This window comes from Hippopotamus amphibius, chromosome 13 (assembly GCF_030028045.1).
Source record: "Hippopotamus amphibius kiboko isolate mHipAmp2 chromosome 13, mHipAmp2.hap2, whole genome shotgun sequence".
Taxonomy (NCBI): domain Eukaryota; kingdom Metazoa; phylum Chordata; class Mammalia; order Artiodactyla; family Hippopotamidae; genus Hippopotamus; species Hippopotamus amphibius.
The window spans coordinates 84,461,080-84,482,263 of NC_080198.1; the positions used below are offsets into that span (position 1 = coordinate 84,461,080).

The following is a 21,184-nucleotide window of genomic DNA, read 5'->3' on the forward strand; positions in this document are numbered from 1 at the left end:
TCTACGTAGTAAAACCTTTTGGTAAATAATTACATATAAATCTTCGGACACACCCAAGCACCTGTCTTATCATTCACACCCAAATACTGGTCTCATGGGTGACTCATTACTATAATAATGGTATTGGAAGAACTCAAAACCTCTTTTCATGTGGAACTTTTGCAAATAAGAGGTATAGAAATTCAGCTAAGAATTTTAGTTTCATTTTAAAGATATATTTTATTTTTAAATTATCAATATATATTATTATCAAATAAGATTAAAGTGTAGAAAATGAAAGGCTCATACAGTGAATTAGTATCTAAAATCATTTAGATCATGTGAAGAATGATGTTTTAAGCATTCTGCTTTTGAAAATTTTTAAACATTTTTTTTAGCTTTTTAAAATACAAATTGGAAGACTTCTGAAAATATTTACTTAACTTTCCTTATTGTTGAGAAATCATCAGTTTTAGAAATTGGCTATTGGCGGGTGATGAGTGAGAGATTTCCTTTTGCCAGACAATACAGTGACATACAATAACATGGAAATTACCAGTATGTTTGGATATTTAGGAAGAATCATCAAAAACAAATCTAGATCAATCTATATAAGCAAAGAACACAAAACTTATGAGTTTAATTTTTGCTGCCTCTTATGTTTAAGTTTGGCAATTCAGGCAATGAGAATGTTGTATGAACTTGAGTGCATGTATTTTCAGGGTTATTTTGGAAGTGTATGGAATCAATGCAGAAAAGAAGAAACAGTTTCTACTCAGATTTTTACTTTTTAATAGCACAATTGCTCACTGGCTTCATGATGTGCTTGGTTTAAAGAAAAAAGTAAGAATTCAACTAAGAATGTGATTAGGAAGGTACTAAACTCTGGAAAATCTATAGGGAACAAATTCATTTATCAATTTTGGAGTGCTTATAACATGTTTTTCTATGTAGGTCTTTTCTAAGTGGAAATTTTTCTGTGTAGGCAGGTAAATGTCTAGTCTTAGGAAGACACTTTAATAGGGAAATAGCAGAAAGTGGTCCAGATAGAATTCAAAGCTATATCTGTTTTACTCCAAAATCTTCTGTTTCTAATAATTGTCTTTTTCTGTCTTGTCTTTGTCCTGATTTATGATCACAGATGTGGATAGACTGATCCACCTCTTTTCTAGAACCAAATCAGAAGGCTTTACTGTGGTAAACTGCTCAGCCTTGGTGACATCTTTCTCATCAGTGTCTAAGTAGGCGGCTGCCAGCCAGGATTCCCTTTGCCTGAACGTCCTGTATGTGTGGGTTTCTCACCTTACGGGATAGGTGTTGGGAATGCGTAGCTGGGAAACAGTCCTTTCTCGATGGCTTTTATTTTCCCTCTTTATCCCTCTTCATTCCCTCTTTATGTGGGGGGATGGATTATTTCTCTCCCTAGCTCGAAACCAAACTCTTTCCTTCTGAACCTTATTGGCATTTACTCTATACATACAAAACATGAAATAAGAGCGTGACATTTTTTGACCTTATCCACAGATTCAGGAGTGCCATTAAAGAATAATTGAACTAATGAAGTAATTGGGAGACTTGTATTACATCTTGTATATAAATAATATAATATAGTATAGTATAACATAGTATATATTTATAGAAAAAAATGTATTGTAGGGGACTTCCTAGGTGGCGCAGTGGTAAAGAGTCCGCCTGCCAATGCAGGGGACATGGGTTCAAGCCCTGCCCTGGGAAGATTCCACATGCCACGGAGCAACTAAGCCCGTGTGCCACAACTAAAAAAAAAAAAAAAAAAAAAAATGTATTGTAAAGATAAATGGAAAACAGCACTGGAATCTAGTTGGAACCACCTACACAGCTTCTCGCTATCTCTTCCCAGTTCCTCTGTCTGCCTGGTCTGCTGCCCAATCACACCTTTCCCCTCCACCTTGACGCCCCCCTCCCACCCACACTCCCCCTGCAGCTGGCATGGACCCTCATACATTGCAGCATGCTGGACACCAGCCTTCTAGGGGGAGGATTTTAACACACGCCTGGGAGCTGTGTTGAAAGCAACAGAGCAAGTCAGACCAAAAGGAGAGAGGGGACTGCCTAATGACAAGATAAGAAAGGTTTCAACAATTGACAGGTTCTGCCTTCTAAAATTAGTTCTTTTGAAGTGCTGGAATTTCCATCTTTACCAGTGTATTTCTTGGCAGACATCCTCTTGGTAGTGATTGCAGTTGTTCCATTTGGAATTAGTTCAGTTCTTCCTAAGCAAGGAGATGCTGTTTTAAAGACTTAGCTACAAATTGTGCTTTTGTTGGCGATGGTCACTCCTGGGCAACAACCAAGTGGGGTGACACTAACTGCATCCATCCTGGCTCACTATATGTCATTAAGATCCTTTCTGCAGATTAGGAATGGTGGAAGGTTGGAGAGAGAGCAGTGCCACAGCTGACTCTGGAGGCAGGACCTCTTGAGTCATCTGTACTCTCAGGGGTTCATCTCCCCACTGATGGTTATTCAGGTTCTCTTGGGGAAAAAAGGGTATTGATATAAAATGTTCTTGTTCATCATCCAAAAATTGGAAATGGACTAAGTATATATGATTTTAATGCCAGTATAATATTGTAGGTATATACTGTAAGCATCAAGCCAAGTTTATTGATTTACAGTGGAAGATAGTCTTTCCAGTATCTAAGATATTCATAACAACTCCCTGTGGCTCTCCATTTCTTGTAAACGTACCTACATAAGGATTATGGATTGGGGTGCAATCAAAATGCAGGGAACTATCTAATCTTGTGGATTATTTCACCTGTAATAGAAATGGACATACTGTGCATTACTAGTATTCGCAGATCATGGAGAATGCCCCTATATGACAGGTTAAGTATTTTGCTTTAAAATTGCTATGTTCAGTCTCTTGACAGTTTTTTTTCAAGACCACTCTTCTTGTGTTATGAAAGTCACTTATGTTCCTATTGTTATTGTTGTTTTCTTGATGGAAAACTAAACTTTCTGATACAGTTGTTGTTCAGACTTTAATGTGGATCCAAATCTCGCCTGAGGAATCCCGATCAAAGTGGACCCTTTTTTAGGAAGTCAGTCTGTAGAAAAACAGATTCTTAATCTTAGATGGAGCTGGTGGTGGTGGTGGTCACTACCCTTTGAGTAGCAAAGCTCTTAGTCATCCTGCGAAATGGCTGAGATTTCTTGGGGTGGGTTGTTTCTATGCAACCTAGTCCTTTTCTTCTGAGCTTGGTTTGAATTTACTCTATAAATGCAAAATATGAAATCAGAGCATTAAACTTTTTGACCTTATCCACAGATTCAGGGCTGCCATTAAAGAATAATTGAACTAATGAAGTAACTGGAAAACTCGTATTATATAACAATGTGTTATACTGCATAATATTATATTGTATTATATTTATAGAAACATTTATTGTAAAGATAAATGAAAAATGGCACTGGAGTCTAGTTTGCATGAAAATCTCACTTCTATTTATTTGAGCCTACCTGGATGAGATATGCTGTGTCTAGCAATGTCAAATGTTTTGTTTTTAATGATGTATCCTTATCAAATCCTGGGATTAGGAGTTTGATGTTCCTCACACAATACTATGGTCCAGCCTACAATAACTATTGACTTGCTAGGTACATAGTGCAGAGATAGGTTATTAATTAGCTTTTAATTGGTAGATTTAAGGGTCTAGGAAGTTGACAAAGGGATAAACCATTCTGTGTAGGCTAGGGGTGGAGGAGGGGAATATGTATGAAGGAGAATGAGCAAGTCATAATATTGATAATCTTTTTTAAAAGATTTAGCACGGGTATAATTAATAACTTTTTCAAAAGGTAAAACAACAATTTAAAGATGAGTTATGTTGAAGAATTCGTATGCGTAGTGTTGGTGATAACTGGAAAACGTGGCAACACAGCCAAAATCTCCCCGTCAAGTGATATGAAAAGGAATTAACTAGAAGTCAGCAATTATGTCTTTTACCTGTTCAGTATGAGTGAGAAACAAACCATGATCTATGTGAAGGAGGAAGGACCAGTCTGATTATAAAGAGAGCAAGCGTTCATTCTTACTGTTGGAGATTTGAACTCCCTGGTTATTAACTCATTTAACTATGTGTCCAAAAATTTCTGAGGCAGACCAAAAGAATAGACTGATTACATCAAATGGCAGTAATTCCACAGTTTAGACAGGCATAGATGGGAATGTAAGCAATGTTCATAAATTCTAGTTAGAATGGGAGCAAGATTGACCCTGTTAAATCCTGTTTAACAGGTCAGGCAAATTCCTATAACCCAAGACATTACTAACAGTTAGTGAGGGGCACGATGTCCTGGATGAAGTTCTTAGAGTGCAGAGATCCCAGAAACAAATGACATTTCTGCAGCTGGAAGATGGGCCAGCAGTCAGACATCAGACCACCCACCCATGTGTCTTATGCATTTTCAAGTGCCAGTTCTCGAGAGAGATGGAATGTCAGTCACGTGCTGCCAAATTTGTAGGAAAATTACAGCAGTCCTACCTCATCTGCAGGGGCCATGTTCCAAGACTCCCAGTGGATGCCTGAAAATGCAGATAGTACCAAACCCTATGTATACTACGTTTTTTCTTATACAAGCATTCATATGATAGAGTTTAATTTATAAATTAGGCACACTAAGGGATTTACAAGAATGACTAATAAAATCGAATAGTTATAACAATATACTGTAATAGAAGTTATGTGAATGTGGTCTCTCACACATATCTTAATGTACTATGCTCACCCTTGTGGTGATGTGAGATGATAAAATGCCTACATGATGAGATAAAGTAAAGTGAATGATGTAGACATTCTGAGGTAGCCCTGGGCTGCTACAGTATTGACCTTCTGATGATAGGTCAGAAGGAGGAGTATCTGCTTCGGGTGATCCTGAATCATGGAGCCATGACCATGATGTTGATGGTTGGGTGTTAGGAGTAGACCAAGTGGATGGCGGGGGATTCAGAGCAAGATGTGCTGGGATGGCACTGAAATGTCATCATGCTAACTCAGAATGGTGCGCACAACTTAAACTTCTGAATTGTCTATTTCTTGAATTTTCTACTTAATATTTTTGTAAAAAAACATATTTTGACCACATTTAACTGAAACTGTGGAAAGTGAAACTGCAGATAATGGGAGACTACTGTATTCGCACAGTGTGCATTACGGAGGACTTTGTTAAAAAGAAAAAACAAAAAAAAATACAGACTTTTTTACCTGGGTATAAAATTAGCAATGCAGTTAATACTCTTAAAACATAAGCATGGGGATCAGAAGCATTTTGATTTTTGGAGTCTAGTCTCAATGCTGTTAAACACAGGCCTGGGAAATAGTAAGAAGAGGGAAACTCAGCTGTGAAGCATGTGACAAGTTCCAGCGTCATCCTCTACACTTTACTTGGGTCTTGTGAGCTCCAAGCCAATTTTCTCATCTGTAAACTGATAAGATAACATCATTCAGATAGAGTGGGAGCACCCTTCACTTAGTGATGAGTTTTTAAAAAAAAAATAAAACAGCCATGCAAGAAATTTGCAGAAAATAGTTAAACTCACAGTCCAAACTATGTGCATACAACAGCTTCCTCTTTCTCTGGGGATGAAATTCTCCAGAGCAGGTAAGCTACTTCCCAGGTAAGTGAGTGTCGCCAGCTCTGTAATACTGTGTCACAACCCACTGAGAAGTTCATTCCCCACTTGCCCTAGCAGAAACAGTAATTCTGGGAATGTGATAACTTATTTTGTGATTAAAAAGTGTTTAAAAATAAAGTTGTGGAAGTATCCTTTGGAATATGAAAAATTCTTCTTTCTATTTCTATTAGAGAGAAGAGATACTCATTTCAGAATCAGTCATTTTGTGCTATCTGTATGACAAAGGAGGCTCCCACCAGTGAGGAGAGAGAAAAGTGCTTCTCTAATCTTACCAAGTTTCCATTTTGGTTGTCTGCCAACTCCACTGGACTATGGGAACACAAAGGGCACTGGCATTTGATGAAAGCTGGAAAGAGACCATAGTAGACCATAGTACCACCAGTAATAAGTGGGCAGACACGGACCGGTGACAGTCGTGGCTTACAGAGCACTTTCCCAGAGCCCTTGCCACCGCTGCTGCTGCTGCTGGTCGTTGAGTCACTGGAAAAAATGTGGGCCGTTTGGGGGCATGTTGCTAGTTCAGAAGTGGACAAAAGGAAGATGATGAGACGCGCAGGACCAACTTATGAAAAAGCTGGGACGCGTAGGTCCTGCAGCAGGGCTAAGCTATCTCTCTATATGCTAGTCATTCTCTTTCAGTGTACAGTCTCCCACACCAGCTGAATGTCTCATGTTTGTAAAGGTTTTTGCCTGAAATTCCAAAGCATCACAAAGTTCTTTTAGATTAACAAGACATGAATTAATACTATACTAGTAGAATTCAAATACTTCTGCAGGGATCAAAGTAGCTCTCCAGATAAGGACCAGTGCCCTCCACGTGGGTAATTATCAGTCATTTGTAGTGCCTCTTCACATCTTCCACGCCCTGCACTGCCCTTCTTCTGATCATCTGATAGACTCTTTTCTGAGTAGGTGGCCCCAGGGAAACACTGTTTCTGTTGTATTCTTCAGGTGCATTGTGAGTATCCTGCAGATGTGCTGGGGCTGAATATTAGAGTTACCTGGGCAGCTTTTTAAAAATACCAATGATCCTTACCCCAGACAAATCAGACTCTGTAGGAGGCAGTTCTCAAATACTGTATTTTTTAAACCTCTCTAGGGGATTCTCACATGCCCCCAGGGCTTAGAACCATGCAGCTTTCAAGAATTAGAAATGAGGGACTTCCCTGGCGGTCCAGGGGTTAAGACGCTGCACTCCCAATGTAGGGGACAGGAGTTCAATCCCTGGTCAGGGCAATAAGATCCCTCATGCCCGGAGATACAGCCAAATAAAATGAAATTATTAAAAAAAATTTTTTTAAGTAGGAATTAAAAATGACAAGTCAGTCATTCATTCATGTCTCAGGGTGAATCAGTTCCCATGGACAGAGTTTTTCCAGAACCAAGAAGTATGAGAATGAGTGAATGAGAAATTTTAATAGTGGTGAGCCTTAAAAAAAGCAAACATTTTAACAGTCTGTAAATTTTGGGACAACAGAACTTAAGTCAATATTTGTCCAGTCTAAATTGTAAGCTCTTCAACTGGTTGCAAACCACTTACAGAAAAAGAGCCTAAGGCTTTGCCTTCTTGGGACCAAGAGCGGGATATTGCTGTTATATACTCTCAGTAAGTTTTCGTTAAATGTCCCTTTACCTGTTAGTTGTTAAGATCCTAATAAAAGGTTATCTAAGAAACTTTAGAAGAACTAGTCACTCTGGAAGAGTTTACTCTGGTATTTTTATCGTGTCCCAGAGGTGACCTTTAGCACAGTATTATTTGTGTTTTTTTAAACTTTAGGTGCTTCTTGAAGACTAAGATATTCATTAAAAAATATTATCTTTGGTTGCAATTAACAAGTATTCACTGAAGGCACTTGGGCACCATGAACATGCTGAGTATCATCCAGATATTGCTAAGACTTTGAGTATCTGTTGATAACCTTAAGAATTCACACACAAAAATATTGTCTCTTGGTTGCACGTAAAAAGTGCTCAGCATTGAAGGCAAAAAAAAAAAAAATCCAAAAAAAATTAAAAAGAACTAGACCCTCAGAGTCAACGTTTGTGTTCTCTTTAGCAGAGTAAGTGGTAGAGATTGATACTTGAGTGCAGAAAAACGTAGAAGTGAGGAGCAGGAAACAGCTAATCATTGTCATTGCAGACATAAAGACAGTACAGGCTTCCTCTGGCTTTATCTTCCTGTGGAAAGAAAAAAGGGGGCGGTGTGGAGGGGAGACCCAACTTCTCCACCTTTCTGTGAAAGGCAAAGTCAAGTTTGGGGCTTATAGAACAGTGCTAGCCCTATCTCCACAGTGGCGTGGGGAATTAAGGACACAGGGAAAGCACTCACTGAGGGAAAGAGCACCTGAGTCAGCCCCACCTGTGGCAGCCAGGGACTAGGGGAGTCACAGGTAATTACCACATGCTAGGACTATAGGGATACCAAGCAAATGGGGGCGACGGAACCCTCGGAACCACCCCCGAAGGTGCTTAATATTAATTTAAGGGGCAGGTTAGGTCAGGTGTTCTGTCACAGAAGGGAAGCCCTGTCAAACACTTAGATATGACAAGACAGTTTGTAACCATTGGTAAGTTTGGAGATTCTTTGCCATGACAATGCAGCCACAGTAGAGACTGTTGCAGTTATGTCAAAGATTGTTACCTGCTGACTGACAGGTGTAGACAAAGGTGACTAGGAAAGGGGGCCAGAGTTAAAGCTGAAAAAAAATCTCAGACAAAGTTCACTTCCACTTAACATTCCTAAGTTAAAACACTGTTCATGGAGCTGGCACAGGGAGATCAGCTCGATGCTTTGTGACGACCTAAAGGGGTGGGATAGGGAGGGAGGGAGGGAGGCTCAAAAGAAGGGGGGGATGTGGGAATATATGTATACATATAGCTGATTCACTTTGCTGTACAGCAGAAACGAACATAATACTGTAAAGCAATTATACTCCAATGAAGATTTAAAACTTAAAAAAAAAAATCCTGGATTTATGTTTGGAATGAGGGCAGGAGACCAAGCATTAAAGTATGCTTTTCTTTAAAAAAAAAAAAAAAAATAGGAGTTGGGTCAACTATATAACCATTCTCTTCTTTGCTTCCAAATCACTTCCAAAAAGAGACAAAAGAGTTGACATATAAGAGGAAAAGTCCAGATCCGTCAGAGCAAAAGGAAAATTTTTATGTGCGTGGTTGTTCTCTAAAAATGTACCTGTGGGCCAAAAAGGAAAATAAAAAAGGTCATCTTTAACAAGCAAAAATACTTTGGAAAGAAGACAGATTTAAATAAGGGAAAATGTTACTGAGGTCACCATGATTATCTATACGTGTCTGCCCATCTCTGAAAAGTAAAATATTGACAGCCCAGAGCCCCAAGGGGATAAAAATGTATATTCAATTCTCATTCAAATAAAAATGCATTAGGCTTAGGTCCAGAGAACATTCTTGAATTTGATTTTTTTTTTTAGCTTCCTAAATTTAACCAGCTGAAATTCTTAAAACCAGGCTTTCATAAAAACAAAAATTTTTTTCATTTTGTTGGTTATTTTCTTAATTTAAAAAATATACACAAAAAGCAAGTCCCTATAATCTCACTTTTTTCCCCTAGAATTCATAAGTTAAGGTTTCCCTATCCTCTCACCTTGAGAGATTAATACCTTTTTTCCTTGAGAGAGAATACTTTTTTCTAGACTACTAGAGATATGTATCTGTATTTATCCATCCATGTATCTATATCAGTATCTATAATTATAATGATTTAACTTGATGCAAACCTTCATTAAAAAGATAGAAACTTGTGTCTTGGTTTAGGTAGCCTGCTAGGTCTTCGTTGTTCTTTGTAGCCTTTCTCTAGCGGCGGTGCACAGACTTCTCATTGCGGTGGCTTCTCTTGTTATGGAACATGGGCTCTAGGCTCGCAGGCTTCAGTAGTTGTAGCACGCGGGCTCAGTAGTTGTGGCTCGAGGGCTCTAGAGCACAGGCTCAGTAGCTGTGGTGCATGGGCTTAGTTACTTCGTGGCATGTGGGATCTTCACGTACAAGGGATTGAACCCGTGTCCCCTGCATCAGGTGGATTCTTAACCACTGCACCACCAGGGAAGTCCCATAGGTAGTCTATTGATATTATTATGTATTTAGCTTTATCTCCTTAATCTGTGATAGTTTCTGGATTATAAGGCAGTTAAGTGTAGTTGATTGAAGGCAGATGCTTGGGGAGCAGATGCCTTGAGGCAGTGTAAAGGACCAAAGAGCAGTTTAGGACTCCATCCTTATCTCAAAGCTTTCCCCACCCTGCCTGGTCCTGCCCACACAATGACCGTTTCTCAGCCCCTTACACAAACTAAACTCTAGTTTTCAGTCTTTCCAGTATGCAGTTCCTTCTCCCTGGAACGTCCTTCCATTATTCTCAAAGGCCAGCTCTTTCTCATTTATGTGATCCCAAATTATGTGCCAGCTCTACTGAGATATTCTCATTCTCCAACTAAAAGAACTTCCCACCCTCAAACATGGTCTCTCCCAGGATTCTTTTGTTTTCTTTCGAAACACACCATAGTGGGTTATTTTTTTTTCATCTATTGATTAGCATCTCTCTCCCCAACTCAACAGAATAAGCTCTGTGAGGCTCACAGAGGTGCCCATCTTTTTCAGTACTGTGTATCCTGCATTTCACATAGGGGCTGGCAGATAATTGGTGTCCAATAAGTATTTGTGGAATTGATGAACTGTATATATCGTTAGCACAAATCCACAAACATATAACTAGCTTGCTTTACAACCATGAGGTTGTAACGAAAGAGAAGGCTGCTGTTTGATTGCTTTTTATTAGTCATGTTTTACCAAATTAAAAGTTACTAGTAAATTTCTAGTAGTAGCTTTGTCAGTAGTAAATTACAGAGCATGCTGTGTTACTAAAATGGGTTACCACCCTTGAGAAACCCAAGCAGCAAGGGATAAGAATCTCTCCATGCATTTCTATAATGACTTGGCAGAAGCTGTGGGATGGAGGAAAGAATTGTACTCACTATAATCATAGATCTGCTACCTTTTAGTCATTTATTAGTAACTTCTTTCCTTAAGAGCCTTGAAGAGCCTCTGTTTTCTTACCTGTGAAAGGCAATCATTTTGTCTCATAGGAATAAGGTAGATGATAACGTGACATACAGTTAAAATCTGCCGTAACATAGAAATGGATCTGCCTGGTCTTGTTATTTTGAAATCAGTGAAAAGGGGAGCACAAGCAGCTGGCTGCCTAGGAATTCCAGGCATCTGTGAGCCCATTGCCAACTGCGTTAGTTCCACAAATTTGTTATTGTCTCAGAGTGGGTTGCCCAGGAATCTGTGTAATGCTAGTAAAAGTGTTTTGTGAATTGCAAAGTGCCAAATAAATTTATGGTGTCGTTACTATTATTATTATATGGTTAAAAAATAGATTCTATTAATAAATAAGAGAAATCTATGTATAGTGACTGTCAGCTTTTACCTTTTAAATTTAGATAGACTTACTAGAAGCATAAGCTTAACTGACGTGGATGTAATGAGATCTCCAGTAAGGTCCAAATCTCTTGTAAAAGCTTGGACAATGCCAATGCTTCATAATGTCAACTAGCAGGACCCTACAGGGTCTTCCCAGCCCCCACACCCTCTGCTTCAGCTCCTCTCTGAAGTACCAAGATAATAGCATCTGATACACATTTCCTGAGTTGTTTTACAGATGCTAAAACCACCACCAAGTGAAAGAAATGAACCACTTGATGACCATGAGCGCATAGCCCTCATACCTACTGGCACCTAAGGATTGCTATTGTTGACCCCTGTGACACCGCCCTGTTACCTCACCATCAGCCAATCAGAAAATTGTGCGTGAGCTGATCACTTACCCTCGAACACCCCTCCCTCATCTTCCTTTAAAAGTGCTTTGCTGAAACCCATGGGGAGCTCGGGCTTTTTGAGCGGTGGCTGCCCTGGACTCCTTGTTTGGCACCTCATAGTAAACACTGCACCTTCCTTCACAACAACCTGGGGTCAGTACATTGTTTTGACTGCACACAAGCAAGTGGACCCAAGTTTGGTTCAGTAACAAGTGTGAAAATGTCCTCCTCGCCAGGTAGTAGAGGTGAGTTTGTTTGTTCCATTTCAGATTGACTTTGCCCTCTGCTTTCCAACTTCCCCCCAAGAAATTAGTCACAGTGGTGAACTTTTTAAGAGGAAACAGCCGTGTACTGCAAAATCACTAAAGGCAACCAGCCAGTAATCCTGGTTTATAATCAACCAAGGTAGATTTAATCCAGGCTCAGAGTCAAGGAATCACTGAATTCTAGTGCTGGAAGGAACTAATATTAACCCAAAAGTTCTCTTGATTTTCAGTCTTCTAAGGAAATGAAAGATTAGTTTTATTATATTTCTTGACCTATAAATAATGCCAGACCATAAAATTTCCAAAGGTGCCGTTTTCTCTGCCAAACTTTCACCTGTGTACTTATTACTGTGGCGCCCTTGGCCTTTCAGCCAAGAAAGAAAGGGCGTAATTCTGCGTTTGTGTGAGTTCCACAGCTCTTTAAATGACAGTCCCAGAAGACTGGATATTTCTGTGACAAGGTTTTCTTTTCAGACCTTTGTTTCTTCTCCCGTCCCACCTTTTCCTTACCAACCCCACCCCACCCCCACCCACCCCTCGCTTATCTCTGCACTATTAGGGTGTAGGTGGACAGCGTGTGGTTGTTATTTAGCTCCTAATTTTGTTAATTTAGCCTTAAACAGCAGTTTTACAAATGAACTAACATTTGAGAACCTGAAACACAAAGGTGACATGAAACTCAGAAAACTACAGTTGACCTTTAGTCAACTACTTGGAGGATAAAAGAATGTTATTCAGGGAGGAAACTTGTTTAGTGTGGTTATTGGGTCCAGCTGGAATAATTAGAGTGTTACCGAGTCCAAGCTTGCTCTGCTCGCCACACAACAGGCCAGTGAATCGTAGACGAGGTGTTGAGGCAAGGAATACGGCCTCCCGGCAGACAGAGATGGCAAACTAGTGTCTCCAAAAAACCATCTTATCGGGGTCTGGATGTCAGTTTCTTTCATAGTTTCAGAGAGGGAGGGATGGGGAAGTAAAGTAAGAAGGGTAGAATAGAGAGGGAGAGGCTGTGAGGAAATAAAGTGAAAGGGTCATTAGTCTTGCAAAACTTCTCTGGTAGTTATTCTGGGTAAATAAGAAAATATTCACAAGACTTCCCTGGTGGTCCAGTGTTTAAGACTCTGCGCTTGCCCTGCAGGGCACACGGGTTCAATCCCTAGTCTCCTGGTCAGGGAACTAAGATCCTGCATACCGAGCTGCAAACTGATGGGAAGACTGCATCTTCAGTCTTTCATTCAGTTTATGAGGAAGTGCTGATGGCTCTTAATTTAGGTGAGTGTGTGTGTCTATCAATCAATGACATACATAATCAGTCCTAGCTTTGTTTATGGCAGGAAAAGCTTTCCTTATTACGACTTATGAAACCCCACAACTCAGATTGGGACTTGAACCAACGGTCTTTTATTTGAGATCACACACCTGATCTCAAGACTTAATGAAGCTCAGGTTCTTTACGTCTCCTTGCAGAAAGAATTCAGCAAGAGACAAAGTGATAAGTAAGAGTGGATTTATTTAGAGAGATACACATTCCATAGACAGAATGCGGTCCATCTCAAAAGGCGAGAATGGCCCCAGGAGAAACACACTCCACAGACAAGAGTGTGGGCCATCTCAGGAGGCGAGAGACCTTGAAATATGGGGGTGGTTAGTTTTTATGGGCTGCATAATTTGATAGGCTAATTAATGAGTGGGAGGATTAGTTCACCTATTTTGGAGAAGAGGTGCAGATTTCCAGGAACTGGGCCACCGCCTACTTTTGGCCTTTTACGGTCAACCTTGGAGCTGTCAGGGTGCCTGTGGGTGTGTCATTTAGCATATGCTAATGTATTATAATGAGTGTATAGTGAGGCTCAAGGTCTACTGGAAGTCAGATCTTCCACCATCTTGGACTTAATGCGTTCTAACCAGTTTGTCGAATCCTCAATGGCTGTGTCATTCTTTGAAAGGTTGTGCCCTGCCCTCTTCCCTCCTAGTTCACTTACACATTCCTCATGTCTTCAATAAGGCATTCAATATGAAGCAAACACTTTATTAAAAACAAACCTATTGTTGTGGGAATTCTACCCAGAACCATTAGCACAGCCTTTAACGTTACAATCAATTGAACTTAAATATAAAACTCAAGGCATTATAGTTATGTGTCTATTCCTACTGCAGGATTCCCAGCTCCAGAGAAAACATCTGAGGGCATTCATGACCTGTCAAAAAGCGAAATGGGAATCTGAGATACTTATATAGAAAATTGAGACCAAAATAACACTTGGAATTTCAAATATGAATCCTATGAGACAACATTAACAGAGAAACAAACAAGGGTTGAGCTACATTTTCTGAATGGGTACACCTCAGTCTGAATGTGCAGTCCCTGATCACTGCTTTGAGAAACCCACTATAGATATCTTTCACATTAACCCAGACTTAATCATCTGTATTATCATTAATCAATATAGTGATTAAATTAATATCCTAACAACATATCCAAGTTTAGAAGAAAAATTCATTTTTCAGCTAGACTCACTGTGTTACATCTAAATGAAGTTCTTCTTGTGGTATTAATGAAGGTAGAAATTAATTCTTTGAAAACCTCATACCAAATTATCGTCAGCTTTCCCTTTTCCCAGCTCCGCTGGATGATTCTAAGCAGATCTAATATGTTGACCCTCTGCTTATCTTTGAGGATCTTCTCGAAACATTAAATTGCCTCTGGTGCCCAGCGGGGATCAGACCTGTGCCGAGGATAGGAGGATTACTTTACTGTTCTTCCAGCTGACCTTGACTGAGGTGGATTACGAGAAGAGGAGGAAGGGAAGAGGATGTTGTTCTACTGCGGTCCCTCCACTGCTTGGCTTCTTTTCCAGTCATGCCTTTACCTGCTGCTGAGTTTATCCATTTTTAAATTTTGAATTTTTAGTGCCTTCCCTTCTTCCTTGGGCTACTACCCTGCTACCCTAAACTGTCCTTATACTGAGTTTCTTTACATGTGTTTCTGACTCCTCGGATTTGCTAATCCAGTTACAATTTTTGGCCTCCATGATGTTGACCTTGGCTTTGGAGTGAGGACAGTTTGATCCCAGAACACCACTGCTTACTAGTCGTGCAAGCTTCGGCAAGTTAGTTATTTCACCTTGCTGAGTTTCCTCATCTGTAGGTAGGGATGGTACACAAACCTATTGTAGCTGGTGCGGATATTGAAGGAGAAATCTACATCAAGTTCCTAGCACAGTGCCTGAAGAGTCCTAAGTAACCTGGACTCTGGTCACGTTCAAACATCTCATTTGTTTCACATCCCCAGATTATTTTCAGTGCTTCCTCGATAGCCTGAAGGTGATTCTCTCATCTTCACCCAGCCGTACATCCACATAATAAAGGGGTGTCCTGGGTTCTATTTTCCAGGTCTGTTCCTGGATATAAATGAAAGACCCTACATGTTTAGCCTGGAATTCAAGGCCCTGCTCAGTTCTGTCCCCAAGCTCCCTCTTCTGCCTTATCTCCCACATTGTTACCGTACGCAGGTTTGTGTGGCCCGTGTACTGCGAGGCCAAACAAACCAAAATAGAGAAAGGTTTATTGCAGGGCCAACCAAAGAGAAAAAATTCCCTCATGGTTTTGGGGGAGAAGTTTTTATAGGCAAAATTTGGGGGGAGGGCTGCAGGGTGACTTTCTAGCGATCGGTTGGTGGTGAGGTAATAGGGGTGGTCCAGGAATCTTATGCTCAGCCTGAAGTTACCATCTTTCACCTGGGGTGGGGGGGTGGAGGTGGTGAAGGGGGGCTTAATTCCTGCAGAGGAGCTCAGAGATATTATTATGCACATCCCTTGAGGAGGAACAAGGATCCTGCTTGAATAGCTGCACTGTGATTTCTTGACTGTTCCTCCTCTGTGTCTGTATTCCCTATTTCCCTTACTGGTAGCCATTTGATCTGCCTTTGGAACTCGGGGAAGGTCTAGGAGGCGGATGCCTTTATGCTGCAGATAAGAAATGGGGCACCCGGAAAGGCTTTTGTGCCCAGGAGCGCCCCACGGGGTCCTGCTCGGTTTCATCATTACTTTCAAATGTCCAACACATTTACCAAACTGGAATAGTCCTCACTCTCTGGATAAACACTGTCTAGCCCATGTTTCACACTGCTCCTTCATTCGGGAATGTCCCATTCCTGGTCTTCCCTGTTTCCTATCCTGCCGAGGTGCGAGTCCTACCAGAGGTCATGTTCTCTTTATAGCTTCGTAATCCCTCCATCAGCTGACCTAGCACAATTCCTTTTATGGCTTTCCTATGACCGACCGTGTTCTTTCATGTGTGATAGTCACTACTAACTAGTTAGTAGACTCCGAGGGCAGGAAGTGGTTTAATGCCTCTGTTGCCCACTGTGCTTAAAACGGGGCTTCGCAATTGGTAGGTCTCAGCGATGGAGTCCTGAAGGAAGGAATATATTGTGGGGAGCAGAACCAGATATCGATTGTGCAAATATATTCTGATTGTTTCAAACATTTATTTTCATATATTTCTATTCACTGTGCGAGAGGCCTTCCCTGCCCACCACAGTTGACAGAGCCCTGCCACTCCTGGCCCACTCGCTGTGCTTTAATTTTCCACATGACAATGTATCACTGTGACTGAGCTGTAGAGCCTCCAGTTAGTTTCTGTCTCCCTCTGGAATGTAGGCTTCATGAGCTCAACGGCTTCATCTTCTCGATACTTAGAATCTTCAGCAAGAACTCAGTATTTTCTGAACAAGTGAATGGATAACTGAAATAATCATAGGCTCTACTCTGCTAACGTATGGATAGCATCGGTTCTAATTTTCTAAAGGTATAAAAACAGGCTTTCTAATAACTCGTTTTTGAGGTTTAGATCTTAAGTTTTCAGAGCAATGTTAAGAAGTGGAAGCCCTTTCGGGAATGGTGTTGAGAGGCGTTCAACATGGTCGTGAGTTTGACACACCATCGTAGGCTATCCTGCGATACAGCCTCTCACAAAAATTGGCTGTCTCGAACCCCTGGTAGAATTACTTTTATACCAAGAAGGTTGAGAAAACCACCAAAATCCGTATGTGGCATGTGCTGAGGAGTTCATGCTATGAGACTGGAAAGTTCTTAGGAGGTTACCTAAACATGTCAGCAGGGCCTGTGGTGGGTCCACGTGTGATAAATAGGTCTGTGACAGGATCGAGCTCACTTTCCTTATTGAGGAGCAGAAAATCCTGGTCAAAGTGTGAAAGGCACAAGCTTAGAACCAGAAAGCGTTTTTTAAAAAAAAGCTTTTCTGCGTAATTAAAAACAACCCTAAAAGACTTGTCCTATTAAAAAAAGAAAAAAGTAACTATGCTAAATAACTGAGATGAGATTTCAAAAGTGTAGTCAGAGCCCAGAAACATTTTAGTTTAATTAAGAAGAGTTAAACTCACCAATCTTAATTTTCTTCTTTCAATACCAAAAGAGTATGTTGGGAAATAACTACTTCTCTCCAGCACAGGACTTCCCTCCCCAGGCAGATGTTGGAGTTAAGTCAAGGGTTACACGGAATAAAAGGTCAGAAGATGAAGAGGTGATGTTGCCACACCCTTTCCTCCCGTCCCCACTTTCATCTCAGGCTCCTGTGATCCTCTAAGCCCCATCTTCCTAAAGCATCTCACCCCACCTCTTTTTGCCCAAGTGTGATATCACGCAGTGCTTTGCATACAAATTCAATTCCTGTTCACAGCGTACAGAGTGTAGCATGTTGCAAGGAAATGGAAGTGCTTTTGCTATGCTTTCAAAGTAGGATGAGGCTGTCCTTGAGGTTTGAGGTTTATCTGTACTGCAGCTGGCACCCAGGGGACTTTAGTAAATATTTGAAGAAGTGAATGAACCATGCACAGAGGAGGCAGCCCAGAGGCCACTTCAGGTCAGCGTGGAACACTCTTTATCAACACTTCCCTGACTTGATAGCTCAGGACACTTGACCCTCTCTTTGCTTTGACCTTTTTTCCATGACCCTCCTTGGTTTTCCACTTATCTTTTGGCTGTCTCTTCTTATTCTTTCCTGCTTGTTTTTCACCTCCCCCTTAAATGGTGATAACACCCTCCCAGTTAGGCTCTACCCTGATCCTCAGAATATTCCCCTGGATGACCTCATCCAGGTTCGTGACTTCCACCATCACCATGCAAATGTGGGTGACTTCCAAATAGATATCTTTGGATATCAGATCAGCCCAGATATTTCTAAGTCCCACACCCTATGGGTCTCTTTCACTTTCTACCAGTAAGTCACACATTCTTATTAACTATCTATTAGTAAATACTAGAATACCACTTCTTTACCACCCACAAAACTAATACCAGCTACCAAGTCACACACACCAGAAACCTAAGAACCACCACCTACCCTCCCTTTTGCCTTTCTCCTGACATTAAATTAGTTACTAAGACCTACCTCCTCTGTTGAATTCATTTCAATTCACATAGGGAATGATTACTCTAATGGGTTACCATCTTCCAGATGATGTTCGTCTGGCTTCACCAGTTCTGGCTTCTTAATGAGAACTGCAGTTACCTGGGCTGTCCACCTCCATCAGGTTACACTACCCCAGGTGTCCGCCATGTGACCATGGCTGGGCGAACTTTCTAAAACACAATTTTTTAAAAAAGATTTATTTATTTTAATTTTGGTTGTGTTGCTTTTCCTCTGCTGTGCGCAGGCTTTCTCTAGCTGCAGAGAGCGGAGGCTGCTCTTTGTCGATGTGCGCAGGCTTCTCATTGAGGTGGCTTCTTGTTGTGGAGCTTGGGCTCTAGGTGCGTGGGCTTCAGTAGTTGCAACGTGAGAGCTCAGCAGTTGTGGCACGCGGGCTCTGGAGCACAGGCTCAATAGTTGTGGCCCACGGGCTTAGTTGCTCCGTGGCATGTGGGATCTTCCCCGACCAGGGATTGAACCTGTGTCCCCTCCATTAGCAGCTGAATTCTTACCCACTGCACCACCAGGGAAATCCCAGAGCTTTCTAAAAATTTTATTTAACTCTGCCCCTCCTGCCTCAAGCCTCAGTGGCCCCCTATGCCTTCAGGATCAAACGTTCAAACTAGTCCCATGTAGACAGAAAAGTTATTCAGGATACTACCTCCTAATTCTCCAACCTCATTTACTACTCTGGTGCCCTGGTCGGTCCAGACTCCTTGTCCAGTTTCCAACACACCTCACTGAGCACTTGTCCCCGCCGTGCTTCCTGCCTGAGCACCTTTTCTCCTGTTCTTTAGCTGTTCTACAATTTTAAAACTGATGCATTCTGCAAGAGAGTTTAGTTTCACTTCTGCCCTCCTTTTTATGCCTTCTCCTGTGCTCTTCATACCTCTCTGAATATTTGGAAGGAACTGGAAAATTGTTGTTTCCTTGTGTCTCTCACCAACCTGAGCAGTCTGAGGATTTTTATCTCCGGCATCTAGAACAGTATAGACCAGTGTTTCCCAAAGTGGGATCCCCAGGCCTTCCCATGTCAGAATCATTTAGCCATTGTCAATATTCACACCCTGGGGCCCTTCACTCCCCTGTAGGACCTAGAAAATCACAATTTCTGGGGTTTTTTTTTAAACAGAGTCCCCAGGTAATTTTTATGAGTATATGTATTCAACAAATATTTTTAACTGAACAAATCAGCAGGAGCCTTTGAGCATATTTTTTAATTCACATACACTGTAGTAACTTGGATTTGTTGCTGATAATTCTATAAAAACTCATCCTGTATATAAAAGAGCATTTAATTTCCTAGAGAAAAGTTTGCCTCTGTGTCATAAAATGAACTGGGGATTTGGAAGTCCTGTGGCCAACTCTAAACAATTTAATAAACAATTTGAACAGTTCAAATTAAATAATCCGCACAACTGGATTTAAGCAGCCCAGGTGACTCCTCTAGTTCTTTCGGTGAGCGCTTGGTCTCACCTCTCTGGAACTCAGTTTCTCTCTGTGCAAATTCAAACCACTGGGCATAGCTCCAGACGGCTTACAGGAGTTTGAAAATCATTATGGCAGATATGTTGTGTGTTTCATCATTTTCAGTTCAACGTCCAAGGTAGCCCCTATACATAATATGAAATCAGTGCTTAGGAGACTTCCTTAACTATAGAAGATTATTTATATACAAAGAGAGTAAAAAAACAGTGCAGCTGGAGCTTCTGTACATGACTGGGAGTGAGAAGTCTCCAGTGATCTTTTAAACTCACGTACTATCTCCTTGAACAGAAATATGTACTTACTGATGTTTATAGGCATTTAAGTGCCAATATAATACTCATGTACAAATCTAACTTTGCTGTCTTTGGTATTGTGCAAGGATTTATAGTCATGTGCATATAAACTAGTCTGAAAATCCTGGAGCCTGCCAGACACGTTGCACCTTTGAATAAGTATAGCTGTTGTGAACTTTAGCCCACATGTTTGCTTAAAGAGAACTATCCAATCCCTGGTGGCTGATGCTTTTGGCTGGTTTGTGCAGTGCTTATTGTGTAACTGTAATTCACCTCAAATTGCCCACAAAACATTTTGTCCTTCTGTTTTTCTGGATAGTCATTCCCTTGGGCCAAGGGAATGTCGATTCTGCTTTAGCATTCAGGACTTGGTCATTTTTAATACTTGACCAATCAAGTTCAACTAAGTGAGAGTAATTGTGGTCAAAATGCCTAGGCAGGATGTAGAGAGTTTTGGGGTTTTATCTTCCTGCTGTTTTTTGGTAACAACGCAATAGATCAGGTTGCCCAGTATTTTTTATAGAAGGAGACTTGACAAATGTCACTATATAAACATTTACATTTTGGAGGTAATGGCTTCCTGTTCCCACACATTATTAAATCACTGCAGCAGTCCATATATTTCAGTAGCAAAGAACTCTGTACATTATATTCAGAGAAGTTTGAATAGAAATTCAGGGTATTGATTAAGAGTATGTTGGGAACTAACAGAAAAATCAAAAAGAACCTTAACTAAGTATGGAGATTTCCTTGTTTCATTCAACAAAAGTCCAGAGCACGCCATCTGTTGACGAAGCAGCCCAGTGACGCCATCTGGAAACCAAGCTCATTTCATCTTTCTGTGCCTCCGACTTTCTCTCTCATGGGTATAAGATGGCTGCCACCAGGCATCCAGTCTCTGACAAGGCAGGAGAGAGAAGAGCAGGGGAGCGAAACCCCAAAACGTATGTCAGCTAAATCAAGCAAGCTTCCCTAGAAGTCCCATCTGTCCACTTCTACTTACACATCATTGCCAGAACTCTATCACATGACTACCCCTAGACCAATCACTGGAAGGGAGCCAGGGAGAAGGGTATTGCGATTGGCAGTGTAGTCATACCGCCATCCTTAGACAGCCTCCTTAAGGATCCAGTCCACTGAATCTAGGATTCCAACCAAAGGACATCTATGGAGCACATCGTTTACTATGTCCTGGTGTCG

The 21,184-nt window shown here is 41.0% G+C and overlaps 1 protein-coding gene and 1 pseudogene across 2 annotated transcripts in view; both read left to right on the forward strand.

Moving 5' to 3' along the window:
- The window catches only part of ELOVL6 (ELOVL fatty acid elongase 6), a 135,449-nt gene that overhangs the window by 36,492 nt on the left and 77,773 nt on the right, over positions 1-21,184 (forward strand). The window lies entirely within an intron of this gene.
- LOC130835051 (60S ribosomal protein L34-like) lies at positions 16,689-18,380 on the forward strand (annotated as a pseudogene).